Raw genomic sequence first — 5,857 nt, 5'->3', positions numbered from 1 at the left:
CAGCCGTGACCCGCGACACGCTTCAACGCACCTCCTTCCCTGGGTGAGGGGCCTTGGTCAGCAGCTCCCCAGCGTGGCCCCACAGGGCTGGCTGTCTCCCCATCACGGGCTCGTGCAAGTGTTTTAAGAAGATGACATCAGGGACACCTGGGGGGCTCAGCAGTTGAGCACCTGCCATTGACCCAGGGCGTGACCCCGGGGTCCCGGGATCGAGTCCCACATCGGGTTCCCTGCATGGAGCCTGCTTCTCTCTCTGCCTGTGTCTCTGCCTCTCTCTGTGTCTCTCATGAATAAATAAAATCTTAAAGAAAAAAAGATGATGACATCACAGGGTGGTTGTAATCGGGGAGGACTCCTGGGAGAGGCGAGCCTGAAGCTGGAGGACTAACAGGGGCAGAGATTGTGGGTTGAAGGAAGAGGACACATCTGGTGTCCCAGGAGCAGGACGGGTGCGGGCTGCCCTGAGCCCCCGGGGGGCGTCATCCGTCCCAGCGGAGCAGGGACCTGCCACAGGGAGCTGTTAACCTTGGTGATGAAAGGCACCACTTCACGAGCACCAGAAATTGACTAAAGTCATTAATTCTGCTCATGAAAGAAAATGAATGCTCGGGATGAGTGAGCCAGCGGCAGTGAGGGAAAGCTTGCTCTGCTCGGGTGGGGAAAGCCAGCGGCCACCTCCTGAGGGGAGGGGCATCTTCCCCTTGTTACCCTGCAGCAGAAGGAAGCTTTAACTGTCTTCCTTTTTGTGAGGGGGGAACTTTGTCCTCCAGGCCAGAAATCTCACGTTTCTCTAGAGGAGGAGAGAAAGGATAATCCAACTGCTCCCCTTCACCTGCCCCTCGAGCCGCTCGCGTCCCCTCCTGGACCATTAGGAGCCGCTCGTGACGGTGCCTTGGCCCCACCTGTGGGGTCAGGAGCTGCGCCCTGGCTCCTGCCTCAGTAGTGGGTCAGCACTGCTCATCAGGCCCTAACCTGCCCGGGACCAGCTGGGAGGGGAGGGGGGGCGGAGGGATGCGGCACCTGCTCCTAAGCAGCGTCCTTGATGAGCCTGATGGAGGGAAGCACTTTGAAAGCTTCGCCTGCTTAATCTCATTTAAGTTTTAGGACAATCCTTGGAGATAAGGATGAAGAGGCTGAGCCTCAGGGAAGGTAAGCTGGAGTGCGGTGGCCCCAGGCGACCCCACGCGGCCCTCGGCGCCCCCAAGCCTCCCGCGTCCAGGCGCCCCCCGCAGCAAGGCTGCAGCCTGGGGTCCCCAACAAGGACCTCCTGCACCAGCGCAGCCCCACCCTCCGAGGAGCCAGCACGCCCAGGGGGCCTGGGCACCTGCCACCTGCGGCCAAGCACAGCCCGCCACCGGCCTGCTGCCGCCTGAAGCCTTTCATCAGGAAAGCGAGCTCTGTGCCCTCCACAGCCCGCTACGGAGGCGCGGCTTCCCGACAAGGCCCCCGTGTCCCCGTCACCCGGCGCGCTGAGCCATGTCCCCAGGTCGGGACAGTCTGTGTCTGTGTCTCTCTGCCTGTGTCTCTGCCTCTCTCTGTGTCTCTCATGAATAAATAAAATCTTAAAGAAAAAAAGATGATGACATCACAGGGCCGGCCACAGATGCCGGCCACGCGGAGCAGCAGCAGCAGGGGCGGCTCTGCATGGAATCAGTTTGCCCGCCCAGCTCCCAGCGCGGCCCACTCGCAGACGTGGGTATATGCGGTGTGTCGTTGCCGTCCCGCGGTCGGGCCATCCGGGCCGCGAGCTCAGAAACAGCCTCGCAGGACACGCCCGGCGGGAGCTGCTGGGGTCCACCGCAGACCCACGGGCAGCTGGGGCCAGCGGGCTCGCTGCGACGTTAGGCGCTTCCCTTGCTGTCTCGGGACATTCCTGTCTCCCAACAGATCGCCACAGTGTCCAAACCCGCGGGAGGAGCCCTGGCCACCGGGCGAGCTCCCGGAGCTTCAGAAACGAGATGACAGTTCCCTGCCGCCAAGTCGTTCTCACCGCACGAAGCCTCCAACGTGACCGTCGCTGGAGCGGACGGGCCCGAGGAGCTTCCCACTGGCCCCTGCAGGGAGGATGAGCGGCGTTTCTGTGAGAGAGAGCGAGCTGCTGCTGCGGGCGGCACCCGACACGTGCCCCGGAATCTTCTGGAAAAGGTCTGAAAGCATTGTTCCGCTGCTTGACCCATTGCAGAGTCGCTCCCCACCTTGCTGATGCCCTTGCACGTGCTCAGCCCCGAAAACCACCACCATCTGCGGGTCTGGAGCGGACTCGCCCAGGAGGCCCTAGGATCACGCCGACCGCCGCCTTCGCTCTGCGGACTCCGAGCCCGAGCACCGTCCAAGGGGCCGCTGTGCTCGTAGAACAGGTCCCCTGCAGGCCTAGGCCTGTTAGCAAGGGGGAGACCTGCACCTCCAAATGGCTGGAGTCTACTTTTACGAATCCGGAGTAATCTGGGGGGTTTGAGTGCCTACTCACTTCACATGGCGACCCTGGCTGGGGGGTGACCCCGGGGTGTGTTGTCATCGGGCACGGCGAGGCCCACACTCCAGCAGCCACTGCCACCGAGGGGACATTCGGTAACGTCTCGCCCCCGAGCCGGAGGCGTGTGCCCCAGCCCAGCGGGCCACCCGGGGAGTACCAGGGTCTGTCGGGAGCCAGAAGGGGCAGGAGGAAAACAAGAACAAAGCCTTTATTGTGGTTGTTGGGAGACGTCGGGCAAGCAGGGTGTGCAGCTGAACAGGCCGAGGTTGCAGCGGCAGCCTCTCGTGGTCCCGTACCCGGCGCTGCGCTGACGTGGGGCAGGGTCCTCGCACTGCGGGACCTTGTGATAAACAGCAGGCGGGGAGGGCTGAGGGCTCCGGGTTTGCTGGCTGGAATTCAAGGACACCACGCAGGGAGTCGCTCGCCATCTGTAGGAACCGGTTGTCACTCAGGGTCGTCCCTCCGGGTCACAGGCTCCAGGACCTCAGAGACTGTAAAGTACAGAGAAGAAACATGACCAGGACGACCCGCGCGATGGCTTGCCGCCGGGTCACACGCGCGTTCGCATGGAGTGTTTTGTGAGTAGCAGCCTGTGCCCGTGGGCTCTCGGGGCTCACTGCTGACGATGCTGCATTGGGTCAACAGGAAACCTGACGCTGTTCCTGCACGGACCTCACAAGGTGGCCCCGCATCTTTCCATCCCCGGTTCCCATGTTGCAGGCAGAGGGACAAGCACGCAGCTCTGCGGGGGAGGCAGCCCTGCCCTCGGGGAGCTCTCGGTTCTGCAGAGAAAACTGCCTCCATAGCACCCGAGGCTGCTGGTAAGAAGCACCTTTTCAACAAACCCATAGCACGTAGCGCATTTGGGAAAAAAGAGGGAGAAACGCGGCTTTGGGTCCAACGGACCAGGAAAAAAAAATTAAGAAAAAAGAAAAAAAAAAAAGGATTCTTTGGGGCCTTTATTCTCTTTGCTCCAGAGAGTTGGAGGCGGGGGACAGGGGGTCCCTCAGCGTCTGAATCCCAGGAACCGGCTGAGCAGGAGCAGGTCTGCAGCCACACCCCAAAGCACCGTGTTTGACCCCAGAGCTGGCCCTTCACCTCACAAAGCACAACGTGCTTATTAAATCTGTCTTATTTCACCAAATAACGCTCAGCTTTGTGTTTGTGTGCGTTTCGGTTTTATTTTGTATTTTTATTATTTTTTTTCTATTTTTTTATTATTATTTTTATTTATTGGAGTCCAGTTTGCCAACATATAGCATAACACCCAGTGCTCATCCTGTGAAGTGCCCCCCTCAGTGCCCGTCACCCCCACCCCCCGCCCACCTCCCCTTCCCCCACCCCTAGTTCGTTTCCCAGAGTCAGGAGTCTCTCATGATCTCTCACCCTCTCTGATATTTCCCACTCATTTTTCCTCCTTTCCCCTTTATTCCCTTTCACTATTTTTTATATTCCCCAAATGAATGAAACCATATAATGTTTGTCGTTTCATTTTTAAATGCTGTCTGTGACCTACACACCGAGTTTAGAACAAGTAATGGATTTTGACCTGAGACTTGAAAAATCTTTTCTAAAGGGAACACAACGCCCTCCAGAAGTCTCAACCAGAAGCCAGGATCCCACTGACAGTTCTTTTTTTTTTTTTTTTTTTTTATTTTATTTATGATAGTCACACACACACACAGAAAGAGAGAGGCAGAGACACAGGCAGAGGGAGAAGCAGGCTCCATGCACCGGGAGCCCGATGTGGGATTCGATCCCGGGTCTCCAGGATCGCGCCCTGGGCCAAAGGCAGGCGCCAAACCGCTGCGCCACCCAGGGATCCCGACAGTTCTTTAAATTAAGTATGTTTACTGTTTTAATCAAGAATTCAGACAATATGGGGAGCCCCTGCTCCCCCCGGCTCATCCCGGCAGCTGGCGGCCCACACCCGGTGCGTGTGCACACTCACACTCACACTCACACTCACGCAGCAAGCGTGTAGGTCCTCCCTGACAACTTCAACACATGTACCTCCTGTCGACTCCGCACCCTTTCTCCTTTGTCCCTATTTTGCAATCTCCAGGGATCCCAGATTTGTAAGGGCCACAGAAGCCGGTCTCAAGCCCACCCCTACTCCGCCCCCACCCCTTCATCTCCCAGAGGCCAGTGCGTTTGTTCCGACCTGCAGGCCATATCCATGCTTATTTGTCCTCCTGGGGCCAAGAAGATGGAACGGAGTCACGGGGGTTCTCCGCTGACGGCGTCGAGTAGGCCTCACGACCTGTTGTCGGGCCTCTTCCCAATTCCAGGGCAGGCGCAGCCTGGCCAGAGGGGCCCCCCGCAGACGGGCTTCGAGCCTCCGGCCGAGTGGCCAACGGAGAGCAGAGGGCTCAGGCCGCTAGGGACCCCACCTGCCTGCCGGCCGCCACCCCCTAGCTACACTCATGCCTGGTGCCCCTCCCCCCCCGCCCTGCTGGCCTCCCCCCAAGCCTCGCCTTCCTCCTCTGCCCCAGCTCCGCCTGCAAACTCCGCCCCTGACCTGAGGCCTCGGCCCCTCCCTCTGGCTTGGGTCAGGTCTGGGGTGCTTAGGAGAGCTCTGCACACAGGGCAGCTGCTCCTCAGTCGGCGCCGACGTCAGTGCAGGCCAAGTGCATCACCAGCCTTCGTGAAGGGGGTGCAGGGGGGGCTCGTCTTCCCGAAGATGCAGTTGGAGCGTCTTCATCAGGAGATGGGAGGATGGAAGAGGCCTCCCGAGTCACAACAAGAGCAGTCCCTGAGGAGGGCGGCCGTGCGCACGGGCACCCACAGGCCGCCCCGGAGCTCGCTCCCCAGCAGAAGCCCAGCTCCCAGGACGGAGCCCCCGACGGGGCCTGAGCGGCAGGGAGTGCTCCTGGACCAAGATGTCTACACAGCACAATTAGGAAAGGGCTCGGAATGAAATTAAACGGCAGCCCGGTTACACTTTAATCACCGCAGGCAGATCAGGACGCTGCTGTGGTCACAACAAAGGAACCTCTATCCATTGTCCTGTGGGGATTCGCATTGGGGACGCAGTGATGCTCCTGCCAGGCGCGCAGCGTCTCCGGAAAGTCACTGTGTCCTCCTCGGCGTCCGGGCGGGAGCTGAGGCGCAGAGCCCTGTGCAGGTGGCTCCTGTCCGGCCGGGCTGGAGGACAGAGGGGGGCTGGAGGACAGAGGGGAGCGCAGAGCCGGCCCAGCAGGGGGGCGGGGGCGGGGGGAGCAGCCGGAGCCGGTGGCCCTGAGCTCGGGCAGGGCCAGCAACACCGCAAAGCAGAAGAGGAACAGCAAGCCCCCACATGAGGCCCAGCGCCCGCAGGGAAGGCGAAGGCCCTGACCGGCTCTCAGGGCTGGGGCAAGGGGACGCTTCCAAGGTTCTCCCATT

General features: G+C 60.4%; 2 long non-coding RNA genes across 2 annotated transcripts; one reads left to right on the top strand and one right to left on the bottom strand.

Annotated features, from left to right (window-relative positions):
- Nucleotides 1–2,535: 2,535 nt before the first annotated feature.
- LOC140631281 (uncharacterized) lies at nucleotides 2,536–3,620 on the top strand. The gene is made up of 2 exons (XR_012028914.1): nucleotides 2,536–3,294; nucleotides 3,451–3,620. It is a non-coding gene; the product is annotated as an uncharacterized lncRNA (long non-coding RNA).
- On the bottom strand, nucleotides 2,663–4,954 carry LOC140631282 (uncharacterized). Its single transcript, XR_012028915.1, has 2 exons — nucleotides 4,638–4,954; nucleotides 2,663–2,964 (listed from the first exon to the last, which is right to left on the bottom strand). It is a non-coding gene; the product is annotated as an uncharacterized lncRNA (long non-coding RNA).
- Nucleotides 4,955–5,857: the final 903 nt, after the last annotated feature.

The sequence above is a fragment of the Canis lupus genome, chromosome 3, assembly GCF_048164855.1.
Source record: "Canis lupus baileyi chromosome 3, mCanLup2.hap1, whole genome shotgun sequence".
NCBI lineage: Eukaryota > Metazoa > Chordata > Mammalia > Carnivora > Canidae > Canis > Canis lupus.
This window is presented reverse-complemented; position numbering and strand designations above follow the sequence as displayed.